At 39.4% G+C, this 20,129-nt stretch overlaps 1 long non-coding RNA gene across 1 annotated transcript; it reads right to left on the bottom strand.

Moving 5' to 3' along the window:
- Positions 1-9,503: 9,503 nt before the first annotated feature.
- LOC110775768 (uncharacterized) lies at positions 9,504-12,057 on the bottom strand. Its single transcript, XR_002529876.2, has 3 exons — positions 11,760-12,057; positions 10,913-11,217; positions 9,504-9,760 (listed from the first exon to the last, which is right to left on the bottom strand). It is a non-coding gene; the product is annotated as an uncharacterized lncRNA (long non-coding RNA).
- Positions 12,058-20,129: the final 8,072 nt, after the last annotated feature.

Genomic DNA, 20,129 nt, shown 5'->3' on the forward strand with positions numbered 1-20,129 from the left:
GCTTGCGAGCTGCGAGCAAGCAAGGGGCAAGGCTGCCTTGCCTTGCGCGCAGCGTCGAGCACAACAACAACACGGGCAGCGACGAGCTGCGGTACGTGTGCGCGCTGGCTGCGGGGGCATGGGCGCATGCTCGTGTGCCTCGTAGGCCACACAGCACGAGCATTGCTGGGCTGGGCGCAGGCCTAGCCCGCATTGCACTTGAACATTTTTTTTGTTTTTGTTGGGCTTGAAAATTTATGTTTGCATTAAATTAGGATAATTAATAATTATTTTATTTAACTTGGGTCGGGCCGTGAGTTTAATTTAATATTTAAATAATTAATTATCATGAATAATTATTGGTTTGAGTGGGAGCCGCTTAATGAAATTAAAATAAAATAATTATTTTAATTATTTTCGTAGGTCGCATTATTTTAATTAAATTAAATTTTAATTAGAATAAATTCTAAGGATTAATAATTTGGAAATTGATTAATCTTTTAGGACGTGTTTATGTGAACGTGAATTTTAAATAATTCACGTAAATACTTGCATAATTAATTGGGCCATTCGTTTTAGTATACGAATGGGTGAATGCATAGAATGTATATTTTATGTAATGCAGGTACTCCAAGTGACTTGTATGGCCAATATAGGATAGTTAAATACGGTCTGCGAACCGTTTTATCTTTAAATGTAAAGTTTTAAATATGGTCTGCGAACCATTGAAATTTTGATGTAATTTTTATTATTTCAAGTATTTCTAGTTTAGAACTTTAAGTTAGCATTGAATGAAGATTCAAGACGATGCCAAGCTAAGAAGATGGTGAAGAAGATTGGATGCTTCAAGAAAAGAGTTTTGGGCCATACTAGTTCGCCAATTTTATTTATGCTTTTATATATTGAATGAATGTATATTATGCATGAATACGTTGTTTGTATGCTCGATTAGATTTAGTTCACTAAATAATCGAACTAACATAGGAACAACTAGGTCCAAAGTAATATTGAGTTCAAAAGTTGCCTTCCAAATCAAGTACTTACAAAAATCTAAGGATCTAACGTAGTAGGTTTATGCCAAAGCGAGGTGCTATATTAGTTGACTTAGATATATGGTAAGGCGTCCCAAAGGAGCACGTTGATTGTGGTTTCAACTCAAACAACAATGGCATTATGTTGTGGCTATGGGATAAATTATGGTATTAATTTATTAGCCAAGAGTAATTTGGAGATTACTAGAAATAGGTTTTTCTTACATAGAATCTTAAAATACTTAAGACATGCCAAAGCTGCTTAAGGATTTAGGACTTTTAGGGTCTTGGAATCGTTTCATTCATTTTGGACCATGTTTTGCTTTTGCATGAATGAAATTTTTAATAGCTTTAATGATTGCATGCTAGCATTTATTTTAAAGTTATTAAGTTATGAATGGTTATTTATTGCAAATTCTTTTCAATTGTAGTAATCATATGGCCGCAAACATAACAACAATCAAATCATCGGAAATTCTGGATGTCGAGTTAAACTTTACTAACATTCTTGAATGGGAAAGGAAACTTATCGAAGTTTTAAAATTTAACGACATGCACTATTTCATTGAATAACCTTTTCCTAGCTATAATGCGCAGGGTATGACTCCAGAAAGGTACAGAAATTGGGCACTTCACAAGTACCTTGTCACGGAGTTTATCCTAAAATTATTCCCGGAAATTGGAGAGGGAGGTTCATTACTTTTGAGCCTCATGCTCTCCTAAGTCGACTTGGGGATAGATGTCGTGTGGGGTTTCAACCCAAAGGCCAAACTGGTGGCAACAGGGTTGATGAATGGGCAAATTCAATGAGCAATCTCAAACTCATTACCCCTCATAGGTCGTGTCTAGAGAACGAACTTCTAGAGGAACAAAAGCGCACTTACTCAACTAAGATGGACAGAAACACACCAATTCGGTCTCATGTGGATATGATGTCTGGATTATTTTTCACAATTGAGAGACTTGGTGGTTCCTTCAAAGAGTCAATAGCTATTGCACTAGTGCTGAATTCTCTTGATAGGGATTATGAGGGGTTTAAGATGCACTATTCTGTGAACTTGTGGAATTGCTCGAGAAATTCGAGAGAATCCTTGAGTTCAAGAAAGACCATTTGAATGTGAGGTGCACCAAATTCAAGAAAGTGTGCAAAGGGAAGAAAAGCAAGGTTGCATCTTCATCCACTCCCGAAGGGCAACTGGCGCCTTCCAAGAGCAAGATGAGGAAAAATGCTCTCCTTCAACATCACAATGCTTCAATTGTAATGAAATTGGTCATTACAAACGAAATTGCCCTAAACTAAAGGAAGAGAAGAAGGACGGAAACGTTGCTTCTCCTTCAGGTATGTATGTTATACATTGTAATCTTGCTAATTCTACTTCTTGGGTATTAGATACTGGTTGTGGCTCACACTTATGTTCCAATTCGCCGGGACTAAGGAGAAGTAGAAGGCTTGATAAAGGCGAGATGAATCTACGCGTGGGAAATGGAGCACGGATTGCTGCATTACCGTAGGATCTTATTTTATTTCTTTACCATGTGGTTTTGTTTTGGAACTAGAAAACTGTTACTATATTCCTAGTATCACCAGAAACATTATTTCAAGTTTCAAGTTTGGATTCTAAAGGTTTTAGTTTTCAATTTAAAGACAATAGTTGTTCTTTTTCTTTGAATGGAATGTTTCATGGTTCAACAAAACAAGAAAATGGTCTATATGTGCTAGATACGAGCAAACACATTTATAACATAAATACTAAAAAGGCTAAAACTGGTGATTCCGATCTCACATTTCTGTGGCATTGTCGATTAGGCCACATAAACACAAAGCGCATGGAATTACTTCAACGGAAGGGAATTCTAGAGTCATTCGACTTAGAGAAGATTGATCAATGCGAATCTTGTTTACTTGGCAAAATGACAAAGCAACCTATCTCAAAGGTGGGAGAAAGAGCAAGGGAACTTCTAGGGCTAATACATACGGACGTATGTGGGCCTATGAGTACGAAAGCTAGAGGTGATTTCAGCTATTTCATAACGTTTACGTACCATTTAGTAGATATGGCTATATTTACTTAATGAAACACAAGTCTGAATCGTTTGAGAAATTCCGAGAATTTCAAAATGAATTAGAGAATAAACATGGCAAGAAAATCAAAGCTCTAAGATCAGATCGAGGAGGTGAGTATCTTAGCCACGAGTTTGATGACCATCTAAAAGAATGCGGTATTCTTTCTTTCTGAATTGACTGCTCCGGGGACACCTCAATGGAATGGAGTGTCGGAACGGAGAAACAAGACCTTACTTGATATGGTCAGGTCAATGATGGGTCAAGCTGAACTTCCTTTACAATTTTGGGGACATGCATTGCAATCATCAGCACTCACACTGAATCGTGCTCAGTCAAAAGCTGTTGAAAAGACTCCATACGAATTATGGACTGGGAAACTTCCAAAGTTGTCTTTTTTAAAGATTTGGGGTTGCGAAGCATATGTCAGGCGATTAATTTCGGACAAGCTCGAACCAAAATCTGACAAATGTTTCTTCGTTGGGTATCCAGAAGAAACAAAGGGGTATTACTTCTACAACAAGTCAGACAACAAAGTATTCATTGCTCGTGACGGTGTCTTTTTGGAAAGAAATCATATTTCCAAATTGACAAGTGGGAGAATAATAGACCTCGAAGAGATTCGAGACGAACAACGAACCAAGAGCTCTTTAGAAGCAGTTCAAGGTGAAGAACCTCCAAGGTCTTTAGAAGAGCCAGTGGGAGTAGTTCCTTAAAACGTTGTTGCCCCTCGTAAGTCAAATAGAACTAAGGTTCAGCCGGACAGATGGACAGGCGTCCTCTTGACTGAAAACTTAGACGTTCTCATATTAGATAGTGATGAACCTATGACTTACAAGAAAGCTATGACGAGCCCAAGCTCCACTAAATAGTTAGAGGCCAGGAAATCCGAGATAGACTCCATGTCTGAACATCAAGTCTGGGATTTGGTAGATTTACCAGATGGGTTTACACCTACCGGATGAAAATGGGTCTTCAAATTGAAGAAAGACAAAGATGGAATTATATACATATATAAAGCTAGATTGGTAGCAAAAGGTCACAGGCATGTTCACGACGTTGACTACAATGAAACCTTTTCTCCAGTCGCGATGCTTAATTCTATTCGGATAATCCTTGTGATTGCCGCGTTTCATGACTATGAAATATGGCAAATGGATGTCAAAACTGCCTTCTTGAATCGTGTTCTTGAAGAGACTGTGATTATGACACAGCAAGAGGGTTTTGTCGATCAAAAGAATAAAGGAAAGGTATGCAAGCTTAAGAAATCCATTTATGGATTAAAGCAGGCATCAAGGAGTTGGAATAAACGATTTGATGAAGCAGTCAATAAGTTTGGCTTCATCAAGAATCAGGACGAATCTTTTGTATACAAGAAGGTCAGTGGGAGTAAAATTGCATTCCTAGTCTTGTATGTAGATGACATACTACTTATTGGAAACGACATTCCTATGTTGGAGTCTGTAAAGACTTGGCTTGGAAAGTGTTTCTCAATGAAGGACTTAGGAGAGGCACATTACATATTGGGCATCAAGATCTATAGGGATATATCTAAGAGGATTATTGGACTAAGGCAGAGCACTTACATTGACAAAGTGCTAGCAAGGTTCAATATGATGGAGTCAAGAGAGGCCATCTACCCATGTCACATGGCACGTATCTAAGCAAGACTCAATGTCCCAAGACATCTGATGAGCGTAGAAACATGAGTGGAATTCCATATGCTTCGGCTATTGGATCCATCATGTATGCCATGATTTGTACAAGGCCAGATGTTTCGTTCGCACTCAGTGCAACGAGCAAGTACCAGCCAAAACAAGGTGAGGCACATTGGACTGCTGCCAAGAATATCCTAAAGCACCTGAAAAGGATTAAGGATCAGTTTCTGGTCTATAGTGGTACAGATGAGTTGATTGTTAAGGGCTATGCGGACGCAAGCTCTCAAACCGACAGAGATGATATCAGATCACAGTCTGAGTTTGTGTTCTGCCTTAATGGAGGAGCAGTAAGCTGGAAAAGTCCGAAGAGAAGCACTGTTGCGGATTCTACAACTGAAGCCGAGTACATTGCTGCCTCAGAAGCAGGAAAGGAAGCTGTTTGGATTCGGAAGTTCATCGAAGAACTTGGGGTTGTCTCCTCCATTAAAGGACCAATGGCTTTGTATTGCGACAATAGAGGAGCCATTTCCCAGGCAAAGGAGCCTAGGAGCCACCAGAAGTCCAAGCACGTACTGCGGCGATTTCATATACTTCGAGAAATCGTTGAAAGGAAAGAAATCGAGATTTTCAAGGTTGGAACTGACGACAACGTCGCGGATCCATTGACTAAACCGTTGCCACAAGTGAAGCATAACACACATGTAGAAACCATGGGAATCAAGCATATTGGAGAATGGCTTTGATTTTCTAAGTTTTGTTTTAGAACATCTGTTAGATCTGTGTTTAAAACAATTGGTTTAACCATTTCATATTTACGAAATTTATTATTTCACATTCATTTAATTTTGGTTTAGTATTAAATGATAAGTCCATGTGATTCAAAACATTCAAATGGGATGTCAAGATGGATTCTTCGACAAAGAAACACCCATAAGTGAACTTGAATATTGAAGTCACAAAGGATCCCTAATCCAGGTCATTGAAAGGTGGACGACCAATGACTAATGAAGATTAGATTGCAAGTAGATTTGTAGTTCGGCTTCTTGAACTAGATTAACTGGATGTCAGAATCTTTTGCATAGATACTTATTGGATCTTGTATCGGATTGACCATGAGAACACTTTAAGAGATTAAAGTCATGTCATAAGTAGTTCTCATTAATGGTGATTAGACCCATTCCTCAGAATATGAGTGATTATATCTGCTCGTTTGAGAATTAGTTCGCTCTAATGCTAGCTAAACGTCGCACCGTAAAAGGAGGCTATAAAAGCAATTATTGGGGGTACTATGAAATAAAGTGAGTGTTCATAGATTGCAAGAGTGGATTTTCCTCCTACATTTGATAGGATATGGTGTTGCTATGTACCAAGGCCTCTCGGAGAGTTAGATACAATGAAAATGCATGGCCGTGCTCAGAATGGTTAAGGCTTAACCTTCTGTAAAAGTTTAACAGTTGAGCTCTGTAATCCGAGAAACACTTCTGGACCTAATAAGGATGGCTTGGATCATACTTTATGTTCAGCAAGTAACACTAAGCGACAAAGGAATGTGAATGCACACTTTTCTGAATGACAAGTGGGAGACTGAAGGAAATATGTCCTTCACCCAAGGTGCATTAAGTCTAATACCAAGGTTAAGATTAATTGCGAACAATTAATTCAGTAAGATCAAATGACCAGAACAGCTAGCTGGAGCAATGCTTCCGATCAGTGAGTTCTAATCTATATTAGGCTCAGAACTTACTCTTGACCGAACCTATAAGGTCACACCAATGACATGTAACAGATCACCGGATTAAATGAATCGGAAATTCATTTAATAGCTTTTCGGGAATTAGTTTGGAAAAACGTATTATAAGATACAACTTTGTATCAGAATCGTATATCGTATCATGAATATTTGTAAGCTAGGTGAAACGAATAATCATATCGTACGATGGTGATTCGTCGTGTACGATACGATAAATAATAGCCGTAAGGCGTTCGTTGCGAATACGAGCCGCATCGGAGCTGCCGGCCCGTCGAGCCAAGCGCGTATGCTAGCAAGGCCCAACGAGCCAGCGAGCTTGCAACACAGCAAGCAAGCCAGCCCGCGTGGGCGTGGCAGCACGCACAAAGGCGCAGCAACACAGCTGCGAGAAAGCAAGGCCCACGACCCATGCTGCTCGGCTGCGCTGTGGGCTTCGGCCTGCAGTGTGTGTGTGTGCTGTGTGCAGGCTGTGCACGAGTGTGTGATGTTTGGCCAGTCAAGGCCTTTGGTCTTGGCCGGTTACACCTAATATAACAATTAGGTAATATTTTTCACACACCAACACAATTTAGTTTTTCCAGTAACCTAAACCTAATTCCTAAATTACGTAGTTTAGTTTTTCTCTCTACCCAAAAACTGTTCATCCCAAAAAGCAAACTATCTTGCGCGTTGTCTAAGCTACAATAATCAAGACGGATCTGAACGTGTCGATGAACCAAATAGAGGAACGAAAAGTGGAGTTCTTCGTTCGTGTTCGTTGATACTATACTCGGGAAAACACGCTTCAAATGTAAGCATGCTTAATCTGTGCTTTATACATGTTTCCTGGCTTTGGGGATGTTCCGCACATGTTATGTATGTTTAGCTGTATTCCCCTACAGCTGGCCCAGCTGACCCCTAATTCCTGGGCAAATGTTTTTGGTTTTATCGCAAAATGTGCGTTAAGTGACGTCGTACCTTCCTTTTCGTCTTTTGTTAGGCTTGTAGATATTGCCCCATCTTCTCGTTCTCCCCAGGTGTGGTTTACCCTTTATAGCCGACGGGGTTATAAGACGGTAGTAGGTAAGTCGTCCAGCTGGGTATGGTGCAGGACCATGTAGGGGAATACAGTTAAACATAATAACATGTGCGGAAACAATCCCCAAAGCCAGGAAACATGTATAAAGCACAGATTAAGCATACTTACATTCGAAGCATATTTCCCTAGTAATCTATCAACGAACACGAACATAGAACTCCACTTGGTTCACCGACACGATCAGATCCGTCTTGATAACCGTAGCTTAGACAATCAATCAAGAGTTTTTGCTTTTTGGGAAGAACTAACTTTTGGAGGCACAGAGAGAATTAGGGTTCTCTGAGTGTCTAGGGTTAAAGAGTGATTAGTTGTCTGGAAAACACAAGTGTATAGGTTATTAGAATAACCTAACAACCAACCGGCCAAGCCAAAAGGCCATGACTGGCTAGCAAGCCCACACGGCAATCGACAAGCAAGCACGTAGCCAGCTGGGCCATGGGCCGCGCGCTGCTGCTGCTGCGTTGACGCCTTTGGCCCGCGCGCACACGCAGCCGCTTGGCTTTGGGCCAGTGCTGCTGTGCTATGTTGTTGCGCAGCATGCGCCCATAGGCCTCCAATGCTTCGTGCATTCGGCTCGTGGGCTGCTCTTTCTATTGCGTCTAAAATTGTCTCTCGATAATTTATTTATTGTGTCGTACTTGACGATCCAACGTCGTACGATACGATAATTCGTTTCACCTAGCTTACGAATATACCCAACACGATATACGATTCTGATGCAAGATCGTATCGTATAATACTTTTTCCAAAACTAATTCCCGAAAAGCTATTAAATGAATTTCCGATTCATTTAATCCGGTGATCTATTACGTGCCATTGGTGTGACCTTGTAGGTCCAGTCAAGAGTAAGTTGTGAGCTTAATATTCATTAGAACTCACTGATCGGAAGCATTGCTCCAGCTAGCTGTTCCAATCACTTGATCTCACTGAAATAATTGTTCGCAATTAATCTGAACCTTGGTATTAGACTTAATGCACCTTGGGTGAAGGACATATTTCCTTCAGTCTCCCACTTGTCATTCATACAAGTGTGCATTCACATTCCTTTGTCACTTAGTTTTACTTACTGAACATAAGGTAAGATCCAAGCCATCCTTATTAGGTCCAGAAGTGTTTCTCGGATTACAGAGCTCAACTGTTAAACTTTTACAGAAGGTTAAGCCTTAACCATTCTGAGCACGGCCATACATTTTACATTATCTAACTCTCCGAGAGGCCTTGTTACACAACAACACCATATCCTATCCAAGATAGGAGGAAAATCCATTCTTGCAATCTATGAACACTCACTTTGATTCATAGTCCGCCCAATAACTTCTTTTATAGCCTCCTTTTACGGTGCGACGTTTAGCTAGCATCAAAGCGAACTAATTCTCAAACGAGCAGACATAATCGCTCATGTTCTGAGGAATGGTTCTAATCACCATTAATGAGAACTGCCTATGACATGACTTTAATCTCTTAAAGTGTTCTCATGGTCAATCAGATACAAGATCCAATAAGTATCCACTAGAAGAAAAAACCTCAAGTGCGGGCTCAGTTTAAGGGGTTTAATGGCGGCTTTTACATGTGCAGCACATGGCCTGCCCGCACTTGATGAAGTGCTGCCAATTTGGAAAATGAGCCCGCACTTGACATATTTTGTGCTGCCAATTTTAGAATATGAGCCCGCACTTGACATATTTGGTGCTGCCAATTTTGAAAATGAGCCCGCACTTGACATATTTGGTGCTGCCAAATTTGAAAGTGAGCCCGCACTTGACATAGAAATGGGCAGCACAAGCATGAAAATGAGCCGCACTTGATATATAAATGAGCCGCACTTGGTTTATAAATGAGCCGCATTTGGCCTATAAATGAGCCGCACTTAATCTAGATTTGTTATATAACCGATTTCTCTGCTACATATTATAATTGGACCACGCCACTGATTAACCTCCATACGTCACATGAAAAGTATCCAATTATATAGATAATTAAATAAAGTAGTATATAATTGTAAATATAAAAGTCGATTACATTACAATCATACGAATAACTAGCATCCATAATTTAAGATTCAGTACAAGAAAATATCAAAGACAACCACGGGTGAAATGCCGCTCCCTCGAACTTCATCTATCTCCTCAAACTTCATCTATCTCCTCGTACTTCATCTATCTCCTCAAAGGTGAAAGGCTGCTCCCTCGGATTATTGAATACCTTAAAAAGATCGACCATTAAAAAATATATATACACTTTAGTTATATTATAAACATTGAATCGTACAATAAATTAAGACTTAATTTGTTCATAACAAAGAAATAATGAACTGTATAATAATAAAATTGGTAATTTCGGTCCCAACTTTCATTTAATGAACTTAAATGAGTATTTTAAAGTCCTTCCATGTTTAATACACTTAGTTTTATGTTTCAAAGACTAATTCTCACCCATTTAGTGAAGTTATGCACATTTAAGCCTCGTAGTTCATTATCGGTCACATTTTGACTAAAATGGCTAATTTCGGTCCCAACTTTCAACTAAGGAACTTAACTGAGTATTTTAAAGTATTTTCATGTTTGATACACTATGTTTTATGTTTCAAAGACTCATTCTCACCCATTTTGGTGATGTTATGCACATTTAAGCCTCGTTAGTTCATTATCAGTCACATTTTGACTAAAATAGCTTATTTCGGCCCCAACTTTTAACTAATGAACTTGAGTTGTAATCATTGATTGACAACAAAATTCTACTTCCACAATCAATAGATAATGATTGAATGATTCACCAATTAACCCGCTAAAACCTCCCGGCATAAAAGGTACATTACGTATGACTTACTAGTTACGAATCGGATCATAGAATACGTGTCTTTAAAATGTTTCTCAAATCATAAATTTCTTACCTTTTATGTTGTTCCTAAAATGGAAAATTGCCATTTTGCTCATGAGCAAGTAAGTATAAATGTATAATCACAAATGTAACCGAATCAATAATCGACCCTAAGGTCGCTGACATGTTCTTTAGTTAGGCAAGCAGGACTAATGAAAATAAATAACAAAAGCTATCCAATGCCATTCTCATAAGTCTGTCGTAGCTCCATAGAGGAATACCAAAGGAAACAATTGACCTAATTTGCACAAGATAAACCCCACAGAGATCCTGATAACCCAACACTCCACCTTCTTACCATATGAGACATCTATGATTTAAACACATTTAACATATCATCAACAATTGATCAAGAGCAAATGACAGATATCAATTCTCAACAACATATTGAAAACAACAAATTGTAACAAGATCATAAATTAGTATAGTAATAAGGTTTTATTGAGACAATTACTACAAGTTTGTCATGATACATACCTGCATGCCCATGAGCAAAATGGCAATTGTCCCCAAAAGGACAGAACTCTGTTGTTTCAAACTTGGTATAGAGCTTTGTTTTCCAATAAACCGGCCTTGAATTCCCTCTCATAACATCCATAACACCATTACCATTCTCCGCCATCCTATGAACATCATATTGATCAGGAGCCCTAGGTTGCTGCACCATAGGAGGCCCTGTAGTACCAATGCTGATTGCAGAGATCTCCCTAGAATTCTCCCATTGAATCTACCCCATTAGAGAAAGGTGCAAACGATGAAAAAAAGAATCAGAGAAACTCATCCTGTTGAAATTTGAGATGCAAAATCAATCAATCTCAACAAACCCAGATCAAAATTAACTAAAGATTCAAACTTTCTTATATACCCACTAATTAAAACCAACCAAATCCTAAATTAAAGGGGACAAAATCAAAGAATTCGGAAATTACAACGAAGATTTGATAAGAGGGAATCAAAGAATTGAATAATTGAATTAATTGAGAGATGATTAATATATATAAATCTCCAGATTAGTGAAAACAGAACATGGATAGTAGTGGGTAGAATATATATTGGACGAAATATGGGAACCCCAAATTGAAAACCCTAGCAGCCTTCCTCTAGAATTTAACAAAGGGAAAATTGCAGAGAAAAAGGTGGAAAGATAAAAGGAAAAACCCTAAAGCCCTTAAACCCTAACGGTTCATTATCTTAATTTACGCCATTATCCTATCCAATTTACTTAATTTAGATTGTCCTGGTCTTCTAAACTTATATGAACTTGAATTTTAAATCAAAATTAAACTAAAACAAAAATTGAATTACCTAGAGAAAGTGTAATTACCTGGGAAACTTGAATTAAGCAGAATCGCTGAACGATTTCTTCTAATTAGGGCAACTCGAAGCTTCTGGTTGTGTGGGTTGATGGGGGGCGAACAATATAGAATAACCTTGAGACTACATTCTTCATCTCAGAAGCGGCGATGGCAGAAGCAATGGCGGCGATGGCGATGGCAGAAGCAACAACGACGATGACGATGGTTGAAGCAGAAGCAGAAGCAGAAGCAGAGAAGGTGAAGAGGAGGACCGAGAAAATGACAAAAAAATCTAATGTTGCCTCTATTTTCAAAGAACTTTTGTGCGGCTCATTTGTTAGCCCACATTTGAATTTAAAGAGCCCGCACTTGAACTCAAGTGCTGCCAATTTTCTAAAATGAGCCCGCACTTGTGAAAATGCATTATTTCTTTTTTTTTAGTGCTCTCAAGTGCTGCCAATTACTAAATGAGCCGCACTTGAAGGGAAGCACATGGCGATTTTTCCTCTAGTGATCTATGCAAAAGATTCTGACATCCAGTCACTCTATTTCAAGAAACAGAACTAAAAAATCTACTTGCAATATAATCTTCATTAGTCATTGGATACCTTTCAATGACCTGGATTAGGGATCCTTTGTGACTTCAATATTCAAATTCACTTATGGGTGTTTCTTTGTCGAAGAATCCATGTTGACATCCCATTTGAATGATTTGAATCACATGGACTTATCATTTAATACTAAACCAAAATTAAATGAATATGAAATAATAAATTTCATAAATATGAAATGGTTAAACCAATTGTTTTAAACATAGATCTAACAAATGTTCTAAAACAATACTTAGAAAATCAATGCCATTCTCCAACATGCTTGATTCCCATGGTTGCTACATGTGCGTTGTGTTTCACTTGTGGCAACGGTTTAGTCAATGGATCCGCGACGTTGTCGTCAGTTCCAACCTTGAAAATCTCGATTTCTTTTCTTTCAACGACTTCTCGAAGTATATGAAATCGCCGCAGTACGTGCTTGGACTTCTGGTGGCTCCTAGGCTCCTTTGCCTGGGCAATGGCTCCGCTATTGTCGCAATACAAAGCCACTGGTCCTTTAATGGAGGGGACAACCCCAAGTTCTTTGATGAACTTCCGAATCCAAACAGCTTCCTTTGCTGCTTCTGAGGCAGCAATGTACTCGGCTTCAGTTGTAGAATCCGCAATAGTGCTTTGCTTAGCACTATTCCAGCTTACTGCTCAGCCGTTGAGGCAGAACACAAACCCAGACTGTGATCTGAAATCATCTCTGTTGGTTTGAAAGCTTGCGTCCGTATAGCCCTTAACAATCAACTCATCTGTACCACCATAAACCAGAAACTGATCCTCCTTTTCAGGTACTTTAGGATATTCTTGGCAGCAGTCCAATGTGCCTCACCTGGTTCTGACTGGTACCTGCTCGTTGCACTGAGTTCGAACGAAATATCCGACCTTGTACAAATCATAGCATACATGATGGATCCAATAGCCGAAGCGTATGGAATTCCACTCATCTTTCTACGCTCATCAGATGTTCTAGGACACTGATTCTTGCTTAGATATGTGCCATGTGACATGGGTAGATGGCCTCTCTTGGCTTCCATCATATTGAACCTAGCTAACACTTTGTCAATGTAAGTGCTTTGGCTTAGTCCACTCATCCTCTTAGATCTATCCCTATAGATCTTGATGCCCAATATGTACTGTGCCTCTCCTAAGTCCTTCATTGAGAAACACTTTCTAAGCCAAGTCTTTACAGACTCCAACATAGGAATGTCGTTTCCAATAAGCAGTATGTCATCAACATACAAGACTAGGAATGCAATTTTACTCCCACTGACCTTCTTGTATACACAAGATTCGTCATGATTCTTGATGAAGCCAAACTTATTGACTGCTTCATCAAATCGTTTATTCCAACTCCTTGATGCCTACTTTAGTCCGTAAATGGACTTCTTAAGCTTGCATACCTTTCCTTGGTTCTTTTGATTGACAACACCCTCCGGATGCGTCATAAACACAGTCTCTTCAAGAACACCATTCAAGAAGGCAGTTTTGACATCCATTTGCCATATTTCATAGTCATGAAAAGCGGCAATCGCAAGGATTATCCGAATAGACTTAAGCATCGCGACTGGAGAAAAGGTTTCATCGTAGTCAACGCCGTGAGTTTTCCTGTAACCTTTTGCTACCAATCTAGCCTTGTATATGTATACAATTCCATCTTTGTTTTTCTTCAACTTGAAGACCCATTATCCAATATGAGAACGTCTAAGTTTTCATTCAAGAGGACGCCTGTCCATCTGTTCGGCTGAAATATAGTTCTACTTGACTTACGAGGGGCAACCACGTTTTGAGGAACTACTCCCACTGGCTCTTCTAAAGACCTTGGAGGTTCATCAACCTGAACTGCTTCTAAAGAGTTCTTAGTTCGTTGTTCGTCTCGAATCTCTTCGAGGTCTATTATTCTGATGGAAATAAAGCCCTTGTTCCAAGTATGCATTCAATGCTAAGTCTAATAAATGCGGTTCGGTATTAATTAATTATACAAGTTAATAATTAATTATAAAGTGTCTAATGCTTGCAACCATGAGTGCGATCTACAGAAAACGTTCATCAACTCAGATGCTTTCACGATCATCAGTGAGTTAAAGAACATGTTCCAAGATCTGGCTCGAGTCGAAAGATTCGAGACTCATAGGCAAATGCTTGAGACCAAGCTTAAGAAAGGCGAGCCAGTAAGTCCACATGTTCTCAAAATGATTGGACTCATTGAGAATATGAGTCGGCTAGATCATCAATTTTCTCAGGAAATGGCTATAGACACCATCCTCCATTCTCTTCATAGCGGGTATGGTCAGTTCAAGCTGAACTACAATATGAATAGTCTGGACAAAACGCTCACTGAGCTTCACGGTATGCTGAAGACCGCTAAAAAGACGCTCAAAAGTGATAAGCAAGATGTGCTTATGGTGCGCGGGGGCAAGTTCAAGAAATCTGGCAAGAAGAGGAATGCTAAGAAAGATGGAAAGAAGGCCAGCCCGACTAAGCAATCTGGCGGCACCAAGTCTGAAAAAAAGAGGGTGAGCCAACCCACCTCTGAATCTGAATGCTTCTACTGCAAGAAGAAATTGGAAGAGAGATTGCTTGAAGCTTAAGGAAGATAATAAGAACGGAACAATTGTTCCATCTTCAGGTATTTTCGTTATAGACTGTATACTTCCTAATTCAACTTCTTGGGTATTAGATACAGGTTGTGGCTCACACTTATGTTCCAATTCGCAGGGACTAAGAAGAAGTATAAGGTTAAGCAAGGGTGAAGTCGACCTACGAGTGGGAAATGGAGCACGGATTGCTGCATTAGCTGTAGGAACTTATTATTTGTCGTTGCCCTCTAGGCTAGTTTTGTAACTGGAAGAATGTTTCCATGTTCCAAGTCTTACTAAAAACATCATTTCTTTCTTGCTTAGATGCTAAGGGATTTTCCTTTTTAATAAAAGACAATAGTTGCTCATTTTATTTTAAAGAGATGTTTTTTGGATCTGCTAGATTAGTCAATGGACTTTATTTATTAGATCACGACAAACAAGTTTATACCATAAATACCCAAAAGGCCAAAAATAATGATTCAGATCTCACCTATCTGTGGCATTGTCGATTAGGCCATATAAACATAAAGCGCATAGAAAGACTTCAAAAGGAAGGAATTCTAGAACCATTTGTCTTAGAGGAATATGGTAAGTGCGAATCATGTTTACTTGGAAAAATGACAAAGCAACCTTTCTTTAAAGTTGGAGAAAGAGCAAATGAACTATTGGGTTTAATCCATATAGATGTATGTGGACCAATGAGTACAAATGCTAGAGGTGGTTTCAGCTACTTTATGACTTTCACTGATGACTTCAGTAGATATGGTTATGTCTACCTAATGAAGCATAAGTCTGAATCCTTTGACAAATTCAAGGAATTTCAGAGTGAAGTAGAGAATCAATTAGGCAAGAAGATTAAGGCATTGCGGTCTGATAGAGGCAGTGAATATCTGAGCTATGAATTTGATGACCATCTTAAAGAATGTGGAATTCTATCAGAATTGACTCCTCCTGGAACACCTCAATGGAACGGTGTGTCAAAACGGAGGAATAAAACCTTTCTAGACATGGTTAGATCAATGATGGGTCAGGCCGAACTTCTAATAGAATTTTGGGGACATGCACGTACTAAACACAGCTGCACTCACTATAAATAGAGCTCCGTCTAAAGATGTCGAAAAGACTCCATATGAGTTATGGTTTGGAAAGCCTCCAAATGTGTCTTTTCTTAAGATTTGGGGATGTGAAGTATACGTCAAACGATTAATTTCAGACAAACTTCATCCAAAATCTGACAAATGTATCCTTGTGGGCTATCCAAAGGAAACAAAGGGGTATTACTTCTACAATACATCTGAGAACAAGGTGTTTGTTGCTCGAGATGGTGTCTTTTGGAGAAAGATCACATTTCCAAAATGACAAGTGGGAGAAAAGTAGACCTCGAAGAAATTCGAGTCGAACAACAAACTCTAGAAAATGCTCAAGATGACATTCAAGATGAAACTCAGAGATCTTTAGAAGAATCTGGTGAGAATCATGGTTAATCTAGAAATGTTACCCCGCGTAGATCGCAAAGATATAGATCTCAACCGGAAAGGTACTTAGGTATTTTGACGAACGAGAGCTATGACGTTCTATTACTTGAAAGTGATGAACCTGCGACTTACAAACAAGCTATGACGAGCCCTAGCTCCAAGCAATGGCAAGAAGCCATGCAATCTGAATTAGACTCCATGTCTGAAAACCAAGTATGGGATTTGGTCGATTTGCCAGATGGCTACCAAGCCATTGGAAGCAAATGGGTTTTCAAACTGAAAAAGGACAAGGATGGGAAACTTGAAGTTTTCAAAGCAAGATTGGTTGCAAAAGGTTACAGGCAAGTCCACGGTGTGGATTACGATGAAACCTTTTCACCAGTTGCAATGCTAAAGTCTATTCGGATAATGTTAGCAATCGCTGCATATTACGATTACGAAATATGGCAGATGGATGTCAAAACTGCTTTCTTAAACGGCGTTTTAACAGAAACTGTGTTTATGACACAGCCTGAAGGTTTTGAGGATCCAAAGAATGCTAAAAAGGTATGCAAGCTAAAGAAGTCAATCTACGGATTGAAGCAGGCATCCAGGAGCTGGAATATACGTTTTGATGAAGCAGTCAGTGACTTTGGTTTCATCAAGAACGCAGACGAATCTTGTGTATACAAGAAGGTCAGTGGGAGCAAAATTGCTTTCCTAGTATTATATGTCGACGACATATTACTTATCGGAAATAACATTCCTATGTTGAACTCTGTCAAGATTTGGCTTGGGAAATGTTTTTCGATGAAAGATCTAGGAGAAGCACAGTACATATTGGGCATCAAGATTTACAGAGATAGATCTAAAAAGATGATTGGACTTAGTCAAAGCACTTATATCAATAAGTTGCTTGATAGGTTCAAGATGGCGGACTCCAAGCGAGGCTACCTACCCATGTCTCATGGAATGACTCTAAGCAAGAATCAGTGCCCAAAAACTCTTGATGAGCGCAGACGAATGAATGGGATTCCATATGCATCATTGATTGGTTAAATAATGTATGCTATGATATGTACACGCCCGGATGTTGCGTACGCACTCAGTGCTACGAGCAGATACCAGTCAGACCCAGGAGAGGCACATTGGACTGCTGCCAAGAATATTCTGAAGTACCTTAAAAGGCACAAAGATGACTTCCTGGTCTATGGTGGAGATGATGAATTAATTGTTAAAGGCTATACGGACGCAAGTTTCCAAACCGACAAAGATGATTTCAGATCACAGTCTGGGTTTGTCTTCTGCCTCAACGGAGGAGCAGTAAGCTGGAAAAGTGCTAAGCAAAGCACCATTGCGGATTCTACAACTGAAGCGGAGTACATTGCTGCACATGAAGCAGCAAAGGAAGCTATATGGCTAAGGAAGTTCATAGGTGAACTTGGTGTAGTCCCCTCCATTAAAGGACCAATAGCCCTGTATTGTGATAATAATGGAGCTATTGCACAGGCAAAGGAGCCTAGACACCACCAGAGAGTCAAGCATGTACTTCGTAGATTTCACCTTCTACGAGAGTTCGTTGAAAGAAAAGAAGTCGAGATAAGCAAAATTGGAACTGATGATAACATATCAGATCCATTGACTAAACCTCTGCCGCAGGCGAAGCACAACTCGCACACTGCAGCTATGGGAATCAAGCATATTGGAGAATGGCTTTGATGACCCTGTTTAATGTTTTAAAGTTTTAGAGTTTAAATCTTTGTAAAACATTATTGGTTAATCATTCACAATAAATGAAAAGAATTCATTTTCCATTTAATTTGTGGTTTATTAAATGATGAGTCCCTTCAATTTGACGATATAATTCAAGATAGACTGTCAGGACCAGTCCTGTGACTAAGAAATGTCTATCAAGTGAACTTGAATGTCAAAGGTTGAAAATGGTCCATAGTCGGAGTTTTCTATAAAATTGGACGCATAGAAAACGTTAGACGATTAGAATGCAAGATGACTAGTAGTTCTGTTTCTTGAACTATGTGGACATGGCAATGTCAAAATCATTTGCATAGATACTTACTTTGAAAGACTAGTATCGGACAAGACCTATGAAACTTTACTGTAAGAGATGAAAATCTGTCATAAGTAAATTTCATTAAAATTATTAGACACTAAATCCTCAATACCTGAGTGATTTGAGATTACTTGTTTGAGAACTGGTTGCTTTGACGTTGACCAACCGTCGCACCGTAAAAGGAGGCTATAAAGGCAACGCTCAGGTAATCACCTATCAAACGAAGTCTAATCTCAAGATCGCAAGATTGGGATTGTCCTCCCATAAATCGGGATGAGATGCTTAAAAGTTGTTCAAGGCCACTCGGAGAGCTAGAAACTGTGAAATGCATGGCCGTGCTCGGATGAATCATAGGCTATGATTATCTGTTTATTTGATCAGTTGAACTCTGAAACCGAGAATCACCTCTGGACATAATAAGGATGACAACTCTTACCTTATGTTCAAGAGCAAGCATCGAGCGACAAAGGAATTAGGAAATGCACACTTGTCCCTAAGGACAAGTGGGAGACTGAAGGAAATAATGCCCTTGGTCCAAGTATGCATTCAATGTTAAGTCTAATAAATGCGGTTCAGTATTAATTAACAAGTTAATAATTCAGTGAGATCAAGTGAGCTGAATGCCTAGCTAGAGGCCGCTTCAGTTCAAGTGGAATTAATGATATTAATCCACAGCTTACTCTTGACTAAACCCGTAGGGTCACACAAATAGTACGTAAACAGATCAAGTATTTAATGGCATTAAATACTCCATCTATGGATATTCGGAATCGGCGGATCTTGGTTTCAGTGGGAGCTGAGATCGTCACAGGCAAGAAAAGAATACTCCGGAAACGATGATATTGCCGGAAACGGAAATATGGATCGTATCGGAAATATAAATATTATCCAAGTCGTAGATGTTGCCGGAAACGGAAACATGGTACGTATCGGAAAATATTATCGGAAATGGAAATATTGCCGGAATCGGAATTATTGCCGGAAACGGAAATATTGTCAGAATCGGAAATATTATCGGAATCGGAAAATAATTCCGGAAACGGAAATATTAAATATTTGTTCGAAACGGAAATTAATTCCGGAATCGGAAATATTAAATATTGTTCGTATCGGAAATGAATTCCGGAATCGAGAATTTAATCGGAAGCGTATCGTACGAATTAGCATCGGACGAGGCCTGCCAGACGAAGGCCCAGCACGAAGCCGGGCCATCGCCCAGCAAGCCAAGCGCAACAACCACACGCCAAGCATACGACCAGGCCCATCGCAAAAGCCAGGACCAGCCGAAGCTTGGGCGCGCGCGCGGACAAGGCTGCGACAGTGGGCCTTGCGCTGTGCGCTCGGCGTGGGCCGCAAGGCCTGCGTGCGGGCGTGCGGTGCTTGTGCGCCACTCGTGTGTGTTACTCGGAATCCTAAGGCTACCGGGATTCGTAATATGATTAAATCTAATCCTAATAGATAAACTTTGTTTAATTAGAATCCTAGTAGGGTTATAATTAAATAGATTTGTATTCTAATAGGATTATAATTCCTTTCCATAAACTCTATAAATAAGTGCCTAGGGTCACATATTTACAACGAGTTTTCAAGTATTCAAAGTGAGTTTTTGAGAGAAAAATTCAGTCACACAATTGCCCAAAAGTGCCGAAAATAATAGTACCTTAAGGGCGATTCTAGTTGGTCAATCTTAAGGCGG

The sequence above is a fragment of the Spinacia oleracea genome, chromosome 4, assembly GCF_020520425.1.
Source record: "Spinacia oleracea cultivar Varoflay chromosome 4, BTI_SOV_V1, whole genome shotgun sequence".
Taxonomy (NCBI): domain Eukaryota; kingdom Viridiplantae; phylum Streptophyta; class Magnoliopsida; order Caryophyllales; family Amaranthaceae; genus Spinacia; species Spinacia oleracea.